We start from the raw sequence: 24,729 nt of genomic DNA on the forward strand, positions 1-24,729 counted from the left end.
GCAAAGCTGCATGCAGAGGGTGGCATGGCTGAGCCCTGCATCCTGCCTCCTGCACCCTGCACCCCTGTCCTGGGTCCTCCGTCTTCAGCAGACAGAGGTTCCTTTCCCACTTTCTCAGCCCACTTCCCCCAGGGGAGCAGAGAGGACACAACAGTCACACGTCTGGAGGTGCCTTACTGGCAGGAAATGAAAGCCATACGTCGGCCCCTGGGCTGAGCCCAACTGACCTCTCTAGGTTTCCCTTTCCAAACTGGGTTCTTTGTATTTTAATGACAAGCTTCACTATCTTTTTTCATATACCCACTGCCTTTAATATCAATAACCAATAGGTTACTAATAACCAACCTTTGGAGCCACTGCTACTCAAAGTGGGGTCCCCGCAGCAACAGCACGATGTCACCTGCCAGAGAGGCAGAAGCACAGGCCTTGCCTCTGACTTGCTGAATCAGAGGCAGCACTTTCACAAGACATCCAGGTGGCTCATGTCTACTTTCAAGTCTGAAGGCATTCATTTGGAGAACACCTTATAGGCATCTATTCCTGATCCCTCAAGACAACCCTAGAAGTCAAGTGGGTTATCCCCATTTGGAGAAACAGGTTCAAAGAGGCTACATGGCCAATGCCACAGAGTGGAGGAGCCAGGATCTGAACCACTTCTCTTCATTACCGCATACTTGCCTTGCTCAACTGTGAACCGAAGGAGATGCTAGTGGGCCTTTCCCACCTAAGGGAAGGCTTGGGGCTGCAGGGAGGATCCAGGCTGGCGGGACTCCTCTTCTTCCGCAGAACATAGCTCTGCACGAATTAAAGCCTCAATGGTCCTCTGCCCACCATCTCTGCAGTTCTGTGCACTGGAGGGAATCAGGGCAGGACACTGGGAGAGATGTCAGGAAAAGAGACAGAGATTGTAGCAGTGAGTTGAACCTTGACACATGGGAGTCCCCAGGCAGATCTAGCAGACAGGGGGCACATCCAAGCAGAAGGAGACTGAAATGCAGCAAGCACTGGGGATCGCTGGTCTTAGCATGCAGCAAAGTCACCTGGGAGCTTGATTAAAAATTAAAGCCTGCTTCTCTGGCCTAATGACAACAATGACATCAAAAGTCAGCTCTGTATATCTGGATGGGGTGCGGAGGATGGGGGGGGGGAACACACCTGAGAACTTGCATTTTTAGCTATCATCCCAGATAATTTCTATGCAGGTAGTCTCCAAGAGGAGCCCAAGAAACAAAACTAAGTGGACATGCCTGGCTGTCCTCCAGGGAGGAAGGAGGAAGCCATAGGAAATGAGAGTAGAGAGGGAAGCAGAGCCTTGTATTCCTGGAGGCTAAGAGACTGGGGAGAAAAACCAGAGTCAGAGGTCAGATGGCCTCTTAGAGCATTCTCATCAACGGCTCCCTCTTCCGCTGAAATAGTAGCTCGCTGCTACCGCATTGCAACCCAAATGTTAGTGCATAGTAGGTGCGAAGTATTTCTGGAAGGAAGGAAAGGAGAAAGTGAGGGAGGGGGAAAGGAGGAAGAGTAGCAGGGTGCAGAGTGGTTTGGAAGGAGGTTATGGGGCTGGAAGTCTCTTACTGCGGTCTGAGCAGAAGATAGGAACCTGTCTGTGGCAGCGGAATGGGAGGGGAGACGAGGCACAGAACGTACTATCATTCTGGCTTATTCGAGGCCACAGAGGCCTTTCAGTGCTCTTTGGAGGCATTTCTATATTTCTGGCATATTTGAGAATGTCTATGAAACTAAAAAATTTATGGGACATAATCAGGACTGAAATGTATTGCAAAGCCTGTGCTCTACCCCACCCCAACCCTGGGAAGTATTATTCTTCAAGCAGAGACAGCTGGGCAGTGGGATGGGGCGCCTGTTTTTTCCAAACCAGAGCACATCCAGACCAGGCGGACATGATCGTAGCTGTTCTAGCCAGAGGTTTCGTTCTGGGTTTGGCAGTCACTTTGGGGTTTCTGCATCCTAGAGACATTTAACTCTGTACTTAATTTAGGTTTAATAGGCAGCTGTTATATTAAATAGAGACCAGCTGAACTGATTATTTAAGACCTAGTTATGGTCGTTTAACAACTGTGGTTTGACTACTACATCTCAATAAAGGTTTTCCAGTACTCCATTATTGTACGATTTTGCACTGGGCCGCTGTCCTCATCTCACCACGGCCCTCTAACTACTGCCCTAGGGCCTGGAAGCTCCCTGCTCTGCTTCTTCCCCCAGTTCGCAGCCTGCTGAGCATCTGAGAATGAATGAGTGATTACACGGATGAGAAACACAGAGCAGGAGGGCCAGGCTCTGTCGACACAGAGCAGGCTTCGGCTGCAGGCCAGCTCCAGTTCTACATCCCTGGCCATCAGGGTTCAGGACCTACCTCCTAAAAGCAACTTTCTGTGGCTTTGCTGGGCAGCTCGGGGCCATAGCAGAGCCCAAGAAGTGACTAAGGCACTTGGGAACCATCTGGGAGAAAATAATCTGTACGTAAGAAGGAGAACAAGGAAGAAAACTGTATCGATGCAAATTCTCTGGAAGTCTTTGGTGTGGTGTTACTGGAAGTGTGATTCATGGATCAGTGCTGGCGTGAGCCCTGTTCTCGCCAGCCCCCAGACAGAATGAGCATTGAGGAACGTGGAAAGTAATGGGAAACTGCTTGCTGCCAGCATGAGATCCATGGACCTGGCTGGTCGAACAGGGTGTAGACCAGTGTGGGCATCGTTGAACTCGCATGCGGAGGAGGCGCACATGGTCCGACCAGTTACCAGTCCCATGTACAGAGACCTCAGAGCTTCCGCCAACATTTGGAAATGTGAAAACTGATCATTGTGCTCAGTTTCAGAACCGCTGCTGTGGTGCTGTATCCCCCACTTCATTTGTTTCCCTGCCCTGCCTGCATGCTTCAGGGCACACAGCAGGATTTTAAAAATCTTCTTTGTGTACATTTACAGTTAAAATGGCAAATCATATGTGTGTGTATTTTTTCCACAATAAATAAAAAAAAACTTCCTTAACCTGAATACTTCTATTTCCACAAATAGAACCAATCTGTTACTTTAAAAAAAAAAAATCAAGAAAACTATGTATATACTAAAAATCACCTAATTGTACACATTTTAAAAGGGAAAATTCTATGGTAATTTTATGTGACTTTTATTTCAGAAAGCTACCATTTTTAAAAAGATATAGGATACGTGGATATAGATAGTGGATAGATGGATATAGATATCAATAATATGTATATATAAATACATAGACGATGGATGTATATAAATGATATATAAATACATGAATATATAGGTGGATGGGTGGGTAGATACAGATGATAGATAGATAGATAGATAGATAGAGAACAGACAGAAAGTCCATAAATGTCTTTGTGTCAAAAAATCATAAAGAAGAGTATGCACAGATGTGTTTTGCACAAACTATGCTGGACAGTCTTCACTGGCCCTTCCAAACCCACTATCCACCTTCTGTGCTATACCCAGGGCCTGGTCTCTGCAGATGGCATCACTCCGAAGGACATCTTCTTAAGAGTAGAGGTCAAAGATCAGAGAAGTCAGAGCAGAGCATTTGCCGTCCGGCACCCTGCATGTGTCCTACAGCTAGAACTCTAGTCCCGGTACCCATGTCCTCTGGGTGCTAAAAGCTTTCTGCTGCCGCCAACCCCAGAGTACTTTACCATTCCCAACTGGTTCCTCTCAGCACTGCTCACACTTAAATACTCCTTCCACTAAAGCTTGCCAATCATCCTTTTGGTATATGCCATATGCCCCTTGCCAGGAATCTGATCGAGACACGATGCACACAGATATCATGAATCATCTGCAAGCCGCACCTACTTTGTCCTGTTCTATTAGAAACAAAACCTTCCTCTCAGTGAGAAACAAAATACTGGTTCACAGGCCTGAAGGTAGGTATGAAATAGAGAAAAATGTTAGCTGTTGCAAAATTATTGGATATCCTTACCCTGGGTACATATATGACTTCTAAAAGATATCTTGAATCTGTTTTATGCAACCTTTCAAACAAAGGATGTACTTTTACCCAAGAGCTGCCAATACCCCAACCCAGACATAGCTGGGGGTCAGCACACACACAAAAAAGAATCTCTCTGAAAAGAGAGCCCTATAGGGATTCCAAGTCTATCTCTGACATTCACCACTGAGTTTATAACTCATATTTCCAACTGTGCACTGAACATTTTTGCCTCAATATCTCCTAAGTGCCTCAGAATGCCACGTACACAAAATTGGCCAGGAACCTGATCTCTCCCCCTACTCCCTGATCTCCCCCCCAAAGCAGCTGTTTTTGTCAGACCTTCTTCAACATCTTAAGCATCCATTAAATCCAAAGATCCATATTTCATGGGATTTGGGTACATTGTGTATGCCCGGAAAGTGGACCACTAATGGGAATGTGGGAATGCACAAGGAGGTTTAAATATCTGACAGTTTTTCATCTTATCACTTCACTGCCAATTTTTTTTTATTTCTTTTTTTTTCCCGATGTTTCTGAGTTTATTTTTGGATAGCATTAATTCCAGAAAAAAAAAAGACAGAAAAGGTTTTTATTTCAAGTATATTTTTAGTTGTCTCATTTGAAGACTTGACACTGTATAACAAACCTTGGTTTGTTTCCATTTGTTTGTCTTGGTTTGTCATCTTCTCTGACCCATCCTGTCACTGGCAGCTGGCTCAGGGGCAAGCACATGTACTCAACTCTTTCCCTGAGCTGGGAGAGAAGATGTTTTGGGGGGACTTCCGGGGAAGTGTTCTTGTCCTTAAGGGAGATCAGAGAGTAAAGGGGTCACTCTTTCTCCCCCTGGATGTGCGTTTGGCACCTGTAACTCCTGGCAGCCCTCTTACAAGCGCCTGAGGAACAGCCTTAGCATGAAAACATCTATATTCATTTCCTATCACTGTGTAACAAATTGCCGCAAATCTAGCAACTTAGAAGACCACTGTATTATGTCTCACTTTAGGTATATACTAGGGGTGGATTCTGCTCTGGGTCTTACCAGGCTAAAATCAAAGTGATTCTAAATAAGCCAACTGTCTTTGATGCTGCTGCTGATTATAATATAAAAATAATAGCACCAGATAGCAAGACCTATTCTGCACTCTTACCTATATGAACTCACTTAACCTGATGAGGCAGTTACAATTCCGAGCCCGTTTTACAGATGACAGAAAAGAGAAAAGTCAGGAAACTTGCCAAAGGCAGTACAACTAGCTAAATGAATCCTGGCTCTGGGTGCAAACCCAGGTAGTCCGGCTCCAGAGTCTATATGCCGACCACACAGGTGTCAATACTTTGCTTTCTGTGTCCCCTACTATGTGCTAATGCATTTCCTTATTGCTTATCCTGACTCTAGGTGAATTTTTTTGCTTGTACCCCCAAAGCATTCTAATTGATAATGGTGCATCAATCAAAATCGTCACAATTTGCTGCTTGTTCATTCTTCATCCTTTTCATCTACTTTCTCTCACCAGGAGATTTTATTGCTTTCTTTTCCAGATGATCCTGAATCCATAATCTAGACCATTTTGTGTGCCCATCCAGAGTAAATATTCTCAACAGGGGAGACAATCCTACCAGGGGATGAGCTAGAAATGCGGGAGGTTTTCTATCATCCATGATTTAGTGGCCAGGAGACTGAGATGTTAAAGATTTCAGTGCAGGGACTGTTTTTGCACAACTTTCAAATGTACTTATGGATATTTGTGTGAGTAAAAAATCTACTTAAAATATCTGAACTTAAAACCTAACTCCAGTTTAGAGGCACCTGGCTGGCTCAGTCAGTGGAGCGTGTGACTCTTGATCTTGGGGTTGTGAGTGTGAGCCGCATGCAAAGTGTAGAGATGGCTTTTTTAAAAATTTTTAAAGTCTATGGGCAGCCTGGGTGGCTCAGCAATTTAGTGCCGCCTTCAGCCCAGGGTGTGATCCTGGAGTCCCAGGATCAAGTCCCACATCAAGCTCCCTGCATGGAGCCTGCTTCTCTCTCTGCCTGTGTCTCTGCCTCTCTCTCTCTCTCTCTTTCTGTGTCTCTCATAAATCAATAAAATCTTTTAAAAATTTAAAAAGTCTAAAACAAAATCTAACTCCAGTTTAGATATAAAAACAAGGTCATTTTTTAGACAGTTTTCCAAAAATAAAAAGTGTTTTAAGACTTTTTAGAAAATGTTAAAATGTTTCAACCTAAAATGTTAAGACGTAAAAATGTTTTATTTTTTAAGAAGATTTTATTTATTTATTCATGAGAGAGGCAGAGACAAAGGCAGAGGGAAAAGCAAGCTCCCCGTGGGGAGCCCAATGCGGGACTCGATCCCAGGACCCCAGGATCATGACCTGAGCCAAACAAAGGCAGATGTTCAACCACTGAGCCACCAGGCATCCCAAAACATTAAAATGTTTTAGAAAAATGCTATCACCTCTGGCAACACCATTCACAGCAGCTCCATGACCAGGAAACACACTTGAAACAGGTCCACAGTCTGAAGTAACCACACTCACAGTAATCCTATGAAAGTCCACAAATACACATATTAACCCCTTACTTCAAAAGGTCAAATATTATTAAAGTTTCTAAATTATTTAGTTGGATATTATCTTATATTTCAAACAAACAAGCTACAGTCTCCTGCAACTTTTGTACTTCATTGTTGAATACAAAATATTCTCCTATAAATATTTCTCATTATTTCTCCTTCAGGTGGCAGTGAAAGCCATATTTTTTAATTATCCGGGTAAATAGGTAATACAGACTATGAATTTCATTTCAGCAGAGTAGACAAGGCATTGCAACATGATTGCCATGGAAAGAGAAGGCTGGCCTGGTAGGGTTGCCTGTCTGGTTTGCCAAACACCACTGTCTCATATACACCACTGCGGGGCATAGATGGATAATTTCCCTCCCTCTCTCTCTCTCTCTCTCTCTCTCTGCTTCACAAGAATATTATAAAAAGAAATTAAATGGCTAATGAGCTCTTTAGAGAACTCACTGTATTAGGATTTGGTGAAATCATCTTCTATGAGCTCCTTTTACTAATGAAGTCAAGATGAAGTGCACATGTCGCTCAGTGCACTCCTAGAAACCCCCATGTCTGTGCCCTTGGCACCTTGAAGCCTGGCCCACTTAGAACCTCTCTGGTTTGTGATAAGTCCCAAGGGAGAAAAACTGCATGAAAGTGACCTTGGCCCACAGGTCAGGGATAGATCATTGACTCTCCATTTGAGTTCTCCAGAGAAACACAACTAATTGGATAGACAAATGGATATTTATTATAGGAATTGGTTCATGCCATTATGAAGGCTGAGAAGGTCCATCATCTACCATCTGCAAGCTGGAGAACCAGGAAAGCTAGTGGTATACTTCAGTCAGAATCAAAAGTCCTAAGAACTGGAAGAAGCAATGGTGTAAGTTCAAGTCCAAATGCCCAGGAATAAGGGATGGGAAGAGATAGCATGAGACTCAGCCCAAATCTGAAGGTCAGAGAATCAAGAGTACCAATGTCTAAGGGCAAGAGAAGATGGATGACCTAGCCTGAGTAGAGAGAGCAAACTCACCCTTCCTCCACCTTTTTGTTCTGTTTAGGTCTTCAAAGGATTGGATGATGCCCACCTACATTGGTGATAGTGATCTTCTTCACTCTACTGATACTAATGCTAATCACTTCTGGAAACACCCTCACAAACATACCCAGAAATGTCTTACCAGATATCTGGGCATCTCATAAATAAATAAAAATTTTAAAAAAAGATATCTGGGTATCCCTTATCCCCGTCAAGTTGGCACATAAAATTAACCATCATGTATGTACTCACTCAGTCATTCAACAACCATCTGTCAATGTCAACTATTCCTCACTCACCAGCTAGGAACTGAGGATTGGCCTAAAACATACACCCTGAACTCTGGGGGCTAGTATTAGCCAGCAGAAGAGAAAAACTAGCTGTGACTCTCTGGGTTGAAAACTCACCCAAGCTGTATGAATAAAGAGCACTAAAGAGGGAGTAATAAATGCTTTTCTTGTTCACATCAGGGACCCTATACCATTGCAGATAAAACTTTGCCGCTTCTCCCTTTCCAGTAAACACAGGTCCATTTTGACAAGGCTTTTGGGATACAATATTTTGACCTTCAGCCACTTTGCCCGGGTCCATCTATGAACTAAAGCTGCTCTGTAGTGCATGGGCTCCCCACCAAATGAGTCGACACTCCGCACCCCGCTCTCCCAGACTGGAGGTCTGGGGTTTTGCTGATTTTGACAGCAACTAGCTTTGACGTGCTAAAGCCAAAGACAAATCTGGGGGAGAAAGGCTTCCCTGTGGGCTCCTCACGGGCCAAGATACTGAGCATCAGAAACACATGTTTCAATCTGAGACTCTGTGGAATGAAAAAAACAAAAACAAAAAAAACAAAACAAAAAAAAACAAACCTGAGTATAAATCCCAAGAACAGAAATTTAAAAAAAAAAATTCCCAAAGTTAGGATAATAATGCTGCTTAGAATCTTTTCATTCATTGTCCAAAAAAAAGAATCATGATTCACATTGACTTGTCAGCTAGAACTGTGAATGAAACACTTGAAGGATTTTACCAGCACCTTTTCAGATGAGGGAAATCAGACTTTTGGAGACAAGTCCTCAAAGGGTGCTTATTTTTTTAAATATTTTATTTATTTATTCATGAGCGACACAGAGACACAGGCAGAGGGAGAAGCAGGTTCCCTGTGGGGAGCCCAATGCGGGACTTGATCCCATGACCCCGGGACCACACAACCTGAGCCAAAGGCAGACACTCAACCACTGAGCCACCCAGGTGCCCTTCAAAGGGTGTTTATTTTGGGCCTTGACAATGAGCAGGTAGCTTTCTGAATGCCTGGGAACAAATCAGAAGTCACGCTGGAATTACAGTAGCACCCCCCTTATCTGCAGGGGCCATGTTCCAAGACCCCTAGGGGGTGCCTGAAACCATGGATGCTATGAACCCCATAGACACTATGTTTTTCCTATACATACATACCTTTCATAAAGTTTAATTTATAAATTAGGCACAGGAAGAGATTAACAACAACAGTGGAAAATAAAATAGAACAAACATAACCATGTACTGTAATAAAAGTTATGTGAATACTGCCTTTTCTCTCTCTCTTTCAAAAATCTTACTGCCCTGCACTCCCCCCCCCCTTCTTCTTGTTGGGCTGATGGGAGGTAATAAAATGCCCACATGGCGAGATGAAGTGAGGACAGTGACGTAGGCAATGGGACATAGGGTTAGGCTACTAGTGACCTTCTGACGTCAGAAGGCGGGTCATCTGCTTCCAGACCACACCTGACCTCGGGTGACTGAACATGGAAAGCAAACCAGGGGTCAGGGGAGACTACTGTGTTTATGCTCTAATCAAGGCCAGCCTAGTGTGGATGATTTAAACCTAAACCCAGCCCAAAACATCCATCTGTTTCCCCTTCCCCTAAGCTAACTGTTCCCCTCTCCCCCAGCCCAAGCACATTTCTCACCAACCCGTTTACATGCCACAAAATGACCCAATTTTGATTCCATCTTCTGTCCAGAAAACACTCTTGCCCAAAACGCTTATTCAAATGTTGTCCCAAACATCCCACTTCGCATTTCAAAAAACAAAGTCGCTTTCGCTAAGGCAACTTGTAACCGAAACCACGATCTCTAATTTTTGCTAGAAAGTTAGTGACTAACTGGTGAGTCGAAAAGCTGCTTTCAGCCAGTTCCAGCACAAATGGAATGTGCCTTCCCCACCTCCCTGCATTACAGACACAGGACTGTTGTCCATCACAGACCCCTGGCTCTCAAATCCAAGTTTTCACCATAAATTCTGAGAGAAAAGACTGGCCTGGGTGTCTACATCATCCCAACCCGTGTTCCCAGACAATTCACAGGCATCTGGGCCTACGTATGTCTCCCCAGAGGCCCAGCACTGCAGACCTGCCAACAGCTGAAAGTTATAAATAGGACAGTTGGGGGGCAGGGGGCAGGGAGGATTGAGAAGCAAAATCTAATAAGTATTCAGATGCAATAGGCCAAGAAAGCTCTTTGGAGAGACAAAGAAGAGAAAGATCAGTGGTGTGTTTCTAAAACCCACAGAAATGGTTCGTTCACACAAACTTCATCAATTAAACCCATGGACCCTGAGGAACCAACTGTCAAAGAAAACCTGAGGAATGTCCCTAACCAGGAGACGTTACCTGGGGACTGTTACTCCCTCGGATAAGATCCTAATCAGGGTAGTGTCTGGGGGGCACTGGTAGGTCCCTAGAGAATGGGAATTCGAGGTGACACTAGGAACCTCGGCATGATGGCTCATGCTAGACACGAAGCATGGCCTCATGGGAGGGTGTGACTGCACCAGGGCCACTTTCCATCAGTTGGGTGCCTCATAGCATCTCCCCACCTGGACCTTAAGCTTTATCTCTGTCCTACTTGCCACTCAATCCCCGGCAGCACCTAGTACAGTGCCTGGCCCGGGCAGGTGTTCGCTGTGTCCCGCCCTCACTGCCCGGCGTGGGCCACCTCCGTCCTGAGCATGTGCCCGCCTCCCCAGAGCTCAGGGCTGCACTGTGCTGTGATTCTGCCTCCCTGTCTGCCTCCTCGTGGGACATTGGCAGGCTGGTCCCGGGCAGCCACGTGGCCCTGGCGCCTTGCCTGCTGCCTGGCCACCGATGCTACGGAAGGATGAACTGGTCCCTAAGGAAGACACACAATCGAAAGAGCCCCTGCTTGTGATCCTTTCCTACTATATACATTAACAACTTAGGACTTCTGTGTTTATCCATGATGTCATATATTCCTTCCTTAGAAGTATCTTCGGCTTGGGAGCTATGAATAAGCTGTTCCTTTATAAAACAACTCAGGGGAGATGAGAAACCACAGGAAGGGAAGCAATCCTATAGATATCGTGCCCAAATTGCTTCCCTAGTGATGCTTCCCTTTCTGACATACCAGGATTGGCAAGTTTTGTGTGACTGCAAACTTCCCCACCCAGGGACTACTCATCGATTTCCTTCTACAAGACTAAGAATCTTGGGACTTCAGGATCCACCCTGAACACACAGGAATCAGATTTTTCCTTTCATGCACCGACCACACTTTGGCTCCTTCCTAGAGCTCGGATGTGAGTGTTCACTGAGTTCCACTTTGCCCACAGTCCAGGGAGGCAGTTCCCTGTGTGTCAGGTGCCCTCACTCCATGTGGCTGACCTCGTGCCCTCAGGGGTAGGCCGACATGACCAGCACAGCTGAAATAAACATCAGCCCACGTGCTTCTCTCCCAAGGCTTGAAAGTCCTGGAGTGTGTGACAGAGGGAAGGGGGCAGATCTGAATGTATCTGCCCTCTGTCTTTGGGGGAGAAGGTGATGATTTTCCCCCTGCATCTTCAAATTATGTTTTACACCAAGAAATTCACTTTTAATCACCATCCAGTATATACTCACACTTATTCTGATGGTCATTTTGATGCGTCAATATGTCTAGGCTACAGTCCCCAGAGATTCAAACACAAAGCTAAGTATTGCCATGAATGCATTCTGGAGATGTAATTAAAGACTATAATCAGTTTACTTTATCATTTTTTAATGATTTTATTTATTCATGAGAGACAGAGAGGAAGAGGGAGGCAGAGACAGAGGGAGAAGCAGGCTCACCATGGAGCAGGGAGCCCAGTGCAGGACTCGATCCCAGGACCCTGAGATTATGACCTGAGCTGAAGGCAGATGCCCAACTGACTGAGCCACCCAGGTGCCCATAATCAGTTTACTTTAAATAAGGCAGACTATTTTAGATAATCTGCGTGGGCCTGGTCTGATCAGTTGAAAGGTTCTACGAGCAGAGCTGAAGCTTACCTAAAGTAGAAAAAATTCCGCCTGTAGACAGAGGCTTCAGCTTAAGACCTGAGAGGTCTGGCCAACTCTTCCTCCAGGTCTGTGCTACGGATCTGCCTAGGCAGCCCCCACAGTCACGTAAACAAATTCCTCCCAATAAAGCCTTCATTCTCTCTCTCTCTCTCTCTCTCTCTGTCTCATATATACAGATCTGTAGATAATATATACATATATATTCATGCACCCAGATCTGTGTGTGTATAAATATTCTACACATAAATACAGATATAGACTCTAATTAGATCTATTTCCTACTGGTTCTCTTTCTCTGGTGGAACCCTGAACACTACACATATGCACAAGTAAAACTAAAGCAAAAGATACTCAAGACAATACTTACTCTTCTTATTTCTAATGAACTCTATATTCAATGTCAGTTCAACAGGCTAAATCAATTTTATATCCTATTTAAGGATCATAAGTTGCAGTGTGAAAAATTATATGATGATAGTGAAACTTCACACACACACACACACACACACACACACAGGTCTCAGGGTTAGAAAATTCACCTTTTTCCAAAAAGAATTTTGAGGGAAAATGCAAACAGAACTATAATTCGAGGTCCTGTCCACTTGGCATCAGCAAGGCTCTGCAGGGCAGCCTCTGGAGAAAGAGGGTGCATGTGAATCTCCAAAGGAAGGGAAGAGTCTCTCCAAGGTCACTTGAGAGACAAAGAGAAAAGACATACCAACGGGGTCCCATGGTGAACACAGTATTAGAGGGATTAAGTTGTTCCTGCCCAAGAGCGGAGAACAAGCCAAGAAAATCCTTGCAGAAATCTAGTGGGAGACAGCATCATGGAGCGACAGGACAAGGCCTGGGCAGTGAAAATAGTGCAGGTGGCAGGCTTCCCATAGAGACGGGGACTCAAGAGAACCTCAGCCGCTGGGTTGATGGGCCCAGTGGAAGGGAGTTATATTGATCACAACACACCCAGAACAGAGGGTCCCTATGCTGAGAATACTCATGGGAAAAGAAATATGAGGGCTTTAGCTCCTCGTGTGCTCAGTCTGAACCAATAGTGTTTAAAAACAAACAGATCCATCATGATATATCAGCAACAAGTTGCAGAAAACATGACACACTCTACCTAGTTGACATGGAAAAGGAGTTGGGTCCTTATGAAACTGGTGGTGGGGCTGGAGGAGCAGGCCCAGGGCTGAGCTTCCAGGAACCATTCCGGACAAGCAGCCGCTGCCCCAGTCATGACTAAGAAGCCGGGTAAGGAGGAGGCCACTGTCTCAGCTGCTGGCACCAGGGCCACCTCACACCCCACTCGGGCTCCCATGTACCTGCTAGACCCCGGGACCTCTGCTGCGGCTATCATTGAAAGCCCAACACCTCCACGATGAGGAAGAAGCAAGTGCAAACACAGCCTACGCATCATGCTGTCAACCTCTCCTTCCACATCTCATGGGATGCATCCATTAGCCAGAGCCAAGCTGCAAGGAGTCCACGTGAATACAGAGCCTACAGCTCAGCAGCCTCCCAGGAGGGACGCAACAGTGCTATCTGCAGGAGCTGCCCCACCCCACTTACCACTTATGTATCTAGGAACCCACAGAAAAGCAAACAAGCCAACAAAATATCCAGAAACCATAGCACCACTAAGAGCCTGGAATGCACAGCAGACCTGCTACTAAAATCTTGAAAGAAGTGTGTGTTGGGGGTGTCTTGGGGACCCAATCGGTGGCAGGCAGAGGACTTTGTCCTGCACTAGAAGCAGTTTGTGGATTAAGATAAGGTAAGGAGATCTTTCCTAGGGATCAGAAAACAGAACAACAATCTTGGATTCTGGGGTGCTGTTTTCAAAGATAACCAAAATACTGTGTTTTTACCCCCAAAACCCTCCCTCCGGCCCACCTGCAAATCAACAGCACAAAGTCTAATAGCATAAGCTCTAGAAGAGGCAGACAGCCTGAGTTTAAATTCTGACCTCCCCACTTATAGCTGTGTGACCTTGGACAATTAACCTCTCTGTGCTTCTGTGTCCTTTAAAAACAGGAAAAAAAAAAAAAAAAGGAAGAAAAGAAAGGAAATGCAGAGAAAAGAAAATTGTAACCATCTGCTTAAGTGACTTAATACATATAAAGCTCCAAGAAGCATGGTAAATTGTGAGCTGTTGCTGTGAGAGATTATATACCCATTCAAGACTGAACCTCACAGTCCCAGAAAGGCAGCGACGAGAGTAGAATCAGTATGCAGGGGTGGCAGCAACAATCAAACAACGCACACTAGCACCATGTGGTGCAGATATCACATGGGGTTCTTTGGGGGGAATTTAGGAACAGGAGAAGTGGTGGAGCACAGGGGATCCCACAAACTGTCTCCCCAGCCTGGGTCAATCAAGGGAAGACTGCATGTCCCAAGACCACAGCTCCAGGAGGAAAGAAACCCCTCCCACATGCTCCCCATATTCATGGGGCCATGGGCAGCTACAGGTAGGTACTTTGGGAACTATGTGGCAAGAGAAAGCAGACAGTACCCGAAATTCAGAGGCTGGCTCCAGCGCTTCTGCCATTGCTAAAGCAAGCGGGCTATGCAGCCAAAAGGGAAATGAGGAAATGAGTCTCCCGCTGTGCAGACATGTCTCCCTTCTGTCCACTCCTGGGCTTTTGGAGATTTATTAACTACATGCTCCTCCATAGGCTCTGGCTGACACCCGGATTAGTGGCTTCTTTAGTGATGTCAGACGGAGGGTGGACATAGCCATACTAATGAGCAGATGGCATTGAGTCTTTGCCTGGGGCAAAGCCATTTGGGGCAGTGCATATCCATGCCTGGAAAACAAGAATTATTCATAGATCCCCATTAGCCCTTCACACAATTCCCCAGGACAATATGCTCATATCTTTCTAATCAAGTTCTCTCTTCCTTAGCTCAGGGGATGAGCCAGACAGTTTCTCCTTTCTTCCTAGTGATAAAGTCTATAAGGATCCAGGTGCCACCTTTTGTCATAGTAAGTGATCTTAGGGACTGGGGAGGGGACTGCAGAATCACCCAAGGCAAAGTCAGTTTCAAGTTCATGTCTATTCGGATGTCCTGAATCTGAGCAATATGAACCCTCAGATGACATAACATAAATTACCATCTATCTCCTGAGGCCAAAGTAGGTAAAGAAAGTAAAGCAAAAAGGGCATGGTTCTTCTTTAAATGTGTCCTGTTTGAAAGAAAGGGGGTGTATGCAGTTGCCAGAGTCAGTCGGACAAGCAGGCTCTTGGAAGTTGTCACTAGAGATGCTGGCAAAGTTGACATCTAAGCCCCCTCTGTGGGGAACACTGGCCTCTCCTTCAGCATCCCAGTCCATGATGAGGGCTCTGTTCCCCCAGTGGATTCCAGCATGGATCCAGGGGGCTAGAGTAGAGGCGGTAGTCTCACATGCTGAAGCTCTGGGTACAGTTAGTTGTTTCACATACCTGAGTAACGTGTAATGTGTACATGAGTAACATAAAGATAAAGTTTGTGATCAGTTCCTTGCATTCATTTCCATAGGCAATTGCCTCCATTGGGTGATGATCGTAATGGTCTAATCCCAGATGTCTGGGTGCCTGGTCATATAGTTAGGTCATTAGCAACAGTCTGTGCAATGGTTAAAGCCAGGCTGGGGCATTAATTGGAAATGCTATTTCCATCTCACAATGGGATTTTCTAGAGTGTGTGCCACCTTCTGAGAATTTAGTTCCACCCAGTATTGCTACAGAATCCGGGACAGTGAAAGTGAAAGTATGCTCCTTGCAGGAGGAGCCAACTGGAGAAGTAGAGGCAGCAGAGGCAGTTCACGTACACCCAAGGCCACCTACCAGGTGCCGCAGTAGCCACCCAAAGCTGGTCATTAAAATGATGCAGATTCAAGAGTGAGGGCCTGCTGGTAGTCTGGGAAGGGGGAATGGCTTAGCTGAGTCTGGGGAAAATCTACAAGACTGTGCAAGCTTTGCGGCTGAAAGCCAGGGACAATTGAAAGGAACAAGATTGTAGTCAGAATAAAGCCACAGATTTCAATGTTTCCATTAATTAAAATAATACAGAAACTTAACATTCAATTTGAGAACTTCTAAGTCCAAGGAGAGTAGATGAGAGGGTATGATAAAGATAAAGCAGAAATCAAGGAAATTAACAGCCAGCAGAAATGATTAAAAATTCTAAGACCAGCTTTTACAAACATGCATTTCAATAGAGAAATGTCTGAAAACCTTAATACAGATTGAAAAAGAAAGAAAAGAGTGAGAGAGATCATACACAAAACAGGGGACTGGGAAATACGATGTCATAACAGATATGAAGGAAGGTTTTTTTGGCTGTAAGAGAATACAGTGGTACAACTTCGTGCTAATGTATTTGAAAGTCTCTTAAGTAAAATGAATCATTTTCTGAGAAAACACAAATTACTAAATTTGTCTCAAAAAGAAGTTTTAAAAAAATCTGCAATGACCAAAAAGCATGGAAGAAACCAAATCAATTTCAAAGAAACTGCCTCCCCCTAAAAGGCTTTGGGGTCAGACTTTTGTCACAGGGTGTTCTTTCAAATGCTCATGGAACAGATAATTCTCACGTTATGTAAAGGGTTCCAAAGTACAGAAAAAGATGGAAAACAATCCAATTTATTTTATAAGTCTAGCACAGCCTTAAGAACAAAACCTTTAAAAAAAGAAAAGGGATATAGCGGCAAAGTGAATGGATTAATTTCAGTAAGAAATAAAGACACAAAGACTCTAATTAAACCCTAATTCAATATTAGCACGTTGAATTCAACCGTACAACAAAAGACAGTGGCAGCTCCTGGGGAGACACGGTAGGGTGCACACACTCTTCCATTTGCCACAACAAGGACACAGGCACCTCCTGCACCCCGAGAGGGCAGGGGCTCCCCAGGCTCCCCCAGAATAACTCCTCTGTGTGCCCAAGATTCTCATGCCTGCCAGAGAGGGAGCGCTGACAGCCAGGTGGAAAAAGAGACACAGGGACTAAAATGACAGAAGGAAGATTGCTGTCTTCTCTCTGCTCCTCATCCCAATGCACTGAACGAGCTGCCTCGAAATGGAGGGGACACTGGGGGAGAGTAGTAGGTCCAAGAGCCAGAGGTCCCCAGTGGAGTCTGTCCCGAAGAAGGCAAAGCAGCAGGATTTAAACTGAATTTGACATTAAAGTATGAAACCAGGCTGACTATCGGTAACTCAGAGGGATCTGAAGGCCACTGCGGGTCCAGACAATCCCAGAGTCTGCCTGAAAGAAGTGCCCAACAAACTGGTCCTATTTTTTCTTTTCTTTTTTCTTTTTTTTTTTTTTTTATTGTCTGTGTTTTCCTAATTTCCGTTATGAGCATACATCACTTTTATAAACAGAACATTTTGAGATGAAAACTGACTCTGCGGTTCGTATAGAAAGGAAACGTTTGCCATTTAAGGAATGTGTGGAGGAAGCTGTGATGTTTCACCCAGGGAAGACTTACTTAGGCCCTTAGCACATATGTACAGAGGTATCCTTCATAACCATCGACTCCATACCAATGTAAGCTATAAATGATAATAGTAATGATGGAAGAAAGGATGGACTTGTTCTGGGATTTCTCAGATGCCACAACAAGAGTCACTGATTTCTAACCTCAGGGAGACAGATTTCAGTTCCATTTGAGAACATTTTCTACCCACTGGGGCAGCCCAGCACAGATCAGCTGTCAGTCCATTGTCTTATACTAAGCCATATTACCTGCTTCCAAAGAATGGATGGCCTCAGTGGTCTGTCCAACACCAGTGTTCCAGGATTCCTGCCTACCAGGCTGGCCTACAGCTGGCTGTTGAATGCTAAATCCAGCTGAGGAGGGCAAGGCCATAGCTGGCATCATCAGCAAATAGTGGGGGCTTCAGATCACCTCAAACTCACATACCTGAGGCGGTGTATTTAAAATATTCACTCTGATATGCTTGTAGGATATGGTATCCCAAAAAAGCTCGCTTGGGGTCACGGGGATAGATGGCGCATGGTGGGGGCAAGGGGAAGGCAGTGGAAGCCTTTGGAAAAGTTTGGGAGGCAAACTTGCCCTCCTCCCCAGAGATGGGCAGCAGGGCCACCCAGTATGCCCATGCCTGGACAGGAGCCCAAACCCAGTGGTGCTGGGAACACTCCTCTGTGAAGTGAAGCTAGGGTCACCATGCCCTGCTGAGTAGCCCCTGGGCCACATCAGAAGCTTGACCCGGAGAGGCCCAGGGGCCCCCTTCCTTTATCAGCACATGGGAAAATAAGAGCCCCAGGCCAGGCCTCAAAGCCTTCAACAAACAACTCTCCACCAGACCCTGGCCACCTTCCAGCACAAAAGGAAGAGACTCTGCTTGGCCCTGAAGACCTCCTCCCCGCAGGCCCCTCAGGCTTCTCCAGGCAGGGTAACATGCGCCCAGGTGACACTCGATTGCAAAGGACCCGAGGAAGATCGGCACAACTTTGTCTCTCTCTGTTCTTCACAGTAGAACGGTGAGATCGTTCAGGAAGCTGAAGCAGCTGGGAGGAAGCTGGACTTTGCGTGTGCCTGGGAAGTGATGGCTCTGGTTAGTGGCCACGGAGCCTGACTTTGCAGGGACACTTCGGTGCACAGGCTGCCATTGGTCCTATGGGTCATCAGCAACTCAGACTTCCCCTAAAGTAATGAAAGGATCATGCCCAGAATTAGGAGGGATCAAGCCACCAGAGTTCCCAAGTCAATGGTGACGGTGCCCTGCAGGATCCTTTACAGTCAGAGACTCTGAGCTAGCGCCTGGCTACCCGTCCACTCTCAGCAAGTCCAGCCTCCCTTCCTCCAGCCCCCAGCACCCGGCTTTCTGCAGCAACCCCTCAATCAGCCTTTCGGTCTTTCTGGCCATCTCCTTGCCTGCTCAAGATGCATTTTGTTGCTACCTCCACATTCTCTGCTAGTGACTTGGGCATGCCTCTCTCAAAGCCTTGATGACACTTTGCTCCCACTCCTGTGGGCCCCCAAGGGTAGGACCTCTGTTGTCTCCTCAACTCTGCACCAGGCCTGGCACTCCGCAAGCCAGGCTGACTGATGGAAAAGGAACCACACCTCCCAGCGTAGATGTGTCCCTTTTGTAAATCCATGCAGCCACTGGTATTCTAAAGCCAAAGTGACTGCATTTGGTAGTGCTTAAAATCCTGATGGCCCACCATCCCTTCCATAACTCTCTAAAGCACACTCTCTGCCCTGTAAATCAATCTAGGTGGACACAATTATTGTGCACTTTGGTTAATTGCAAACCCAATCAGCTCCCATAAAAAGCTGGCGTTTTACACAGAGCTGAAACGGGCCACTGGTTTTGGAAGTGCAGGTGATGCGGTTTCCTGATGGGCAGAGGAACTTCAGGGAAATATTTATCGTGTTCATGAATGACATTCGAGCTATTGTCCATGTTCCTTTTTATGGCATCGTAAAGATTACTTTTTACGGTCAGGCAGGCTGAGATCTTCATCAAATGCCCTAATGTGGGCACTCACCGAAGGATCGTTTGTACCAATGAGTAATGTTCAGCAACATTCAACAAAGGCTTATTGAGTGCCTGCTATGAGCAGGGCACTGAAGAACGAGATCTGTCTCCCAAGCTTTCAAATCCACTAAAAATATTCTCAATTTCACCAGCAGTGAGGACAAATATATGTATGTGTTTATGTATATAGTCTGCTCCGGTCTCCCTGCTGGAGCTCACTGGTTGAAAATGCACCTAGAGTGGCCTAGGGAAATAAAACCTCTGTTCACGGACCTTCCGTGCCTCCTGCAAGGTTTTGTCCCCAGCTGGCTCTGGAGAACTCGGTGTGGCACTCCTTGTGGAAGCCCTGTTTCTAAGCAGTGGAGCAATGCCTCAGCCCCAGGAACTCACTAGTCCAGTCCCAGAGATGGGGCAGCGGGGACACCGGCCCCTCCTTTTCTCCCCCACCCCTGTCAAAGTTCAAAGACACCTTCAAAGCAGAGGGAACCACATGGTTACTTAACCCCTGAGTCCCCAGCCTTACCTCCTGGGAAGGTTATGAAAATTAAACATAATATACTTAAACCACCTAGCATAGTGCGAGGCATCAAGTAGGTACCCATAAAAGGTTCATCTCTTTGCATTTTCTTGGGTCATGCAATGGCTAGACAAGATCCCCCACCAGCCCCTCCCCACAGGCCAGCTACCATGCAGAAGTGGTAGAGAAGACACAGAAGAGAGGACCAACCAGGGAGGAACCTGTCAGAAGAAGACTTGGGGACACACCAGGCATGGGAGGGGAGAGGGAGGGTTGACGATCATGCCAAGGCTTCTAGCCCAGTGACCATGTGGATGGTGACACCGTGGACACAGGAAGGGCAGAGCTGCATTTGCTTTGAAAGCTCCTGGCTCTGGCTCTTTTTCACTCATCAAGCTCTGCTCCCCCACCCACCCACTCCTTATAGCTGCAGTGCCACCTCCAGGAAGCCCTCCTTCACACTAGAAAAGGAAACAAATCTCTCTCCTTTAGGATTGCGTTTGTCACAGCATCACAAGATCATTGGTTCCGATCCCTCTGTTAGAGGGGAGTGATGTATCTGGGTGCCTGGGATAAGAAGACAAGTAATCCTGAAAAAAAATCAGGAATGAACAAACTGCACTTCATCAGTACTTCAGCAGAAAACAGAATCCAACTCGGTAGATCAGATCAAGAGACTACTGAGGGAGGTTTTCAGAGATGCTGCTAGGGTTTAGGGAAGAAACTGGGGATGCTGAGGCACCCAGAGGCAAATACCAATGACAGGCTGAGGGGCGCTCTTATCATCTGTGGGGGGGGAGGGGAGCAGAGGAGGAAGAGACACTCCCTTTGCCCATTGGGTGCAAGTGCAGAAGGGGAGGAGAGCAGGCTGGGCCCCTCCTGCTCCCTCAGTTCTCAGCCCATGGCTCCTATTGGCTACTGCTGGGGGCTGAGTTGTACCCTACCCCCCTCTCCCGCAAAATTTATATGTAAAAGTCTTAACCCGCACCACAGCAGAATGGACTGTGTCTGGAGATGGGCCAAAAGAGGTAATTAAGGTAACTGGGTTCATTAGGGTGGGCCCTAGTGCAATAGGACTGGCGTCCTGATAGCAAGAGGAGATTTGTACACAGGAATACAAGTGGGGCTGGGGGCGGGGCCATGTGAAGACAAGAGAAGACAGAGGCAGCATCTGTAGGCCAACAAGAGACACTGTGTAGATGCCCACTCAGTGGACACCTGGATCTCAGATCTCCAGCCTCCAGAACTGTGGGAGAAAATCACTCCATGGTCTAAGCCTTCTGGTCTGGGTGGGTCGTTAACAGCGGCCTGAGCAAGCACATACAGCTACCCAGCTGGAATCCAGTAGGCAAAACGACATGGCTAGATGGTCCTTAGGGGTCAGCCTCCTGGATGCCAGAGCAGAGGAGAAGAGGACAGGGCACGAATAGGGGCTCAGGACAGGGGGAAAAGGAAGATTAGCCACAAATCATCAGTTCATCCTGGATACTGAGTGTGAGGCTCAGAGGAGTCCTTTCTGTGCTCAGAACTCAGCATGAGGGGCACCTGGGTGGCTCAGCAGTTGAGCATCTGCCTTTGGCTCAGGTTGTGATCCTGGGGTCCTGGGATGGAGTGCCGCATCAGGCTCCTCCCAGGACGCCTGCTTCTCCCTCTGCCTATGTCTCTGCCTCTCTCTCTCTCTCTCTCTCTCTGTGTGTGTGTGTGTGTGTGTGTCTCATGAATAATAAAATAAAATCTTAAAAAAAAAAAAAGGACTCAGCATGACTTTGGAAGTTGGAGCTGTGTCGGAGGGAAAAGCCTCTGCTTATGAGCCAGGTAGTGCCCCAGCAGAGGGGAAACCCAGGGTTCAGAGAGCCTCGGCAGACAGGAATACAGAGATCACACTGAATCACACCTGGGGAAGCAACATGCATAAGTGGCTTACCCCGCAAGTCCAGGACACAAATGGTACCTACCGGCAGGTCTACTCCACAGACTCTGTGAGCTGGTGTTTCCAGGAGCCGTGCACACTGCAAGCACCATGACCAGCATGGAGGTGCTGCCATCACGTAGTACCTTCCACACGTCCGACTGCGCGGGCGCTGCATTTCATGCACGTTATCTCATTTCATGATCCCAAGATGTCCGAGCAAGAATTGAGCTCTAATTTGCAGGGAAGGAGACTGAACGATGCTCCAGAGAGAGTCTTGAATGTGCCGAGAGAGAATCTTGACTTTGCTCTTGGCACTGGACCCCAAACCAGTGAACCTAAGAAGCACCAGAGGAGCGCATTCAAAATGCAAATTCCGGGACACCTGGGTGGCTCCGGGGCGAAGTATCTGCTTTGGGCTCAGGGCATGATCCTGGGGTCCTGGGATCGAGTCCCACCTTAGCCTCCAGAGAAGGGCCTACTCCTCCGCCTCTCTCTGTGTCTCTCATGAATAAATAAATAAAAGCTTTTTAAAAAATGCAGATTCCAGGTGCCCTCCTCCTAGATAGACCCGCTCCGCCAGCACTTAGAGCCGTGCGGCCCGCCGACGAGCGACTAGGCCCTGCCCCTAACGTGACCTGCTTTGGTCAATCGCGTGTCAGCAAGCAGCCCCGGAGCCACCTGTCCCACCTGCCTGTGCTGGACTGGCTGGAGGAAGGAAGGGAAGCACGATCCTTCTTTCCTCTTCCCCTTGTCCAGCCTTTCCCTCCTCCTCCGGGTCCTGTCTGGTTGGTGACCCTCCTGGCCAAGGCCTGTTAGGGGAGAAGGGCCTAGTCACGTTGTCTGGGCACTGCTGTCCAGCTGCCATCACTCCTGCACCCCACAATTCCAGGGACGGGACTCAGAACTCAGTCCTCAGTGTCCTCAGATCCAGGGGAGAATGAACTTTCCACCCGTCTCTCTGAGGTCTGCCCTTTCCAGCCAGGCTTGAGACAGGGAGAGCTCCGTCCTCCCATACCTCTTCTTGACCCTCTTCAAGGAGACCCACCTCACAAGCCCTCCCCTTAGGACTCTGCATCTTCCTACATCCTCCAGGAGGTCATGGAGGGGCTCAGGAGTCTGCAAGCATTCCCAAATGCCTGCTTGGAAAAATCAGTGATGCAGCTGAGCACTTCCCTTTGCTATGGAACATCCATGGGAGCTGAAGTCTCTGTAGAGTTGACAATCGTAATACCCTGTTGATCACACTTGAGTGACTTCAATAACACTAACCCTCTGTTTGCTCCTCTGTCTTTTCGGTTTTGAAGGCATTTATTTATTGCACATCCTTCCTGACCATCTCTGGAATCTAGGACTCACTTCCCCCTATTGAAAGACCAGTCTTCATTATCTATCAACCCATGACTTGTCTCTGCTTCCAGGCCAACACTCTCTGCCCAAGTCCCTCCTCCTGCCACCAGACAACCTATTCTCTACCAGTCAGTTCTACTCCTTGGCTTCAAGACCTTCAGTGGCTCCCCACTGTCTGAGAAAGAAAGTGAAGGAAGGACTTCAGGAGGAAGTCCTGACTTCTAAGCATTTTACAAGTGAGCCTCAGCCTCTTCCCTCCAAAGCCTGGCAGAGGGACTCAGGCTCTCTGGTGAGGTTTGCCTCCTGGGGCCTCAGCCATTTTGCACTGCTATTCCCTAAACCCAGGAGGCTCTTTCCTACCCCCATTCCTTCCAGCTAGCCTGAACTCAAATGTGATGCTTTTTGCAAGTCTTCACGTTGTAAGATGGGTTCGCTTGGTAAACTCCCAGGATAGGGTGGTTTTTTAAATGTATTTATTTAAATTCAATTAGCCAACATCTAGTACATCATTGTTTCAGATGTAGTGTTCAGTAATTTATTAATTGCATATGACACCCAGTGCTCATCACATCATATGCCCTCCTTGATGCCCATCACCCAGTTACCCCATTCCCCCACTCACCGCCTCTCCAGCAACCCTCAGTTTTTAAACCCCATCATCACTGTCTTTATCTTACCACACAGCAACTGTTTGTTAACACGTTGGTCTCCCCTCTGGGTGGTGGAGGGTCAGGCTTGGGGGCCCAAATATGTCATCGCTATGTGCCCAAGACCTAGCCTGGTGGTAAACACACTTGAAATGGAGGGGTAGCTGGATGGATAAATGGATATACAAATGGATGGATCGTTTTTCAGAGTCACCTCTGATGTTTTTAAAATAGATAAATAAAGGTAAGATAACAATATAACAACAATGACAATAATTAAAAAAAAAAAACAGCTATTGGACAAGCATCTTCTGTGCCATGGGGTTGGGGTCCCAATTTCTAACTCCCTCCCTGACCTTCCTGGCTCAAAATCACCATTCTTGTCAAATCCTCTGCAATTAGGAGAGGCCACCTACAGCATTTGTTCTCCAACATGTGTATCCGGGAGCACAGAGGACACCAACACAGGCACACAGCCATGCACCATCACTCCCGCTGCTAGGGACACTCCTTAGATGGCTGCAGCCCCTGTTCATCTCTCAGGCGTCTTACTTCTCAGCTGGTTACTCCTTCAGGAGCTATCCCACAGCCTGAGCCTGTCATTATGACAGTGATATGACACCACTTCTGTGAGGTAGGCAGGCCTGGGTCTGGCGTCTGAGAGGCAGATTTCCTACTACCCTTGTCCAATAGATTTTTCTGAGACTTTTAGGACAACAAAATCCTTTTTTTAAATGAGAGCCTCTCAGGCAGCCCTGGTGGTGCGGCGGTTTAGCGCTGCCTGCAGCCGGGGGGTATGATCCTGGAGAACTGGGATCAAGTCCTGCATGGGGCTCCCTGCATGGAGCCTGCTTCTCCCTCTGCCTGTGTCTCTGTCTCTCTCTCTGTGTCTCTATGAATAAATAAATAAAATCCTTTTCTTTAA

General features: G+C 46.8%; 1 long non-coding RNA gene across 2 annotated transcripts in view; it reads right to left on the reverse strand.

The window, feature by feature from the left end:
• The window catches only part of LOC144297181 (uncharacterized), a 187,193-nt gene extending 162,825 nt beyond the window's left edge, over positions 1–24,368 (reverse strand). Inside the window, exons 1-3 of one of the 2 annotated variants that reach the window (XR_013364261.1) lie at positions 24,221–24,368; positions 21,854–22,145; positions 14,702–18,540 (exon numbers count right to left, since the gene is read on the reverse strand). This is a non-coding gene — a long non-coding RNA (uncharacterized LOC144297181). Of the gene's footprint in view, positions 1–14,701; positions 18,541–21,853; positions 22,146–24,220 lie in introns of those variants that run through there. The other variant, XR_013364262.1, reaches the window with a different exon arrangement.
• Positions 24,369–24,729: the final 361 nt, after the last annotated feature.

Source organism: Canis aureus, chromosome 2, assembly GCF_053574225.1.
Source record: "Canis aureus isolate CA01 chromosome 2, VMU_Caureus_v.1.0, whole genome shotgun sequence".
Classification (NCBI taxonomy): Eukaryota; Metazoa; Chordata; class Mammalia; order Carnivora; family Canidae; genus Canis; species Canis aureus.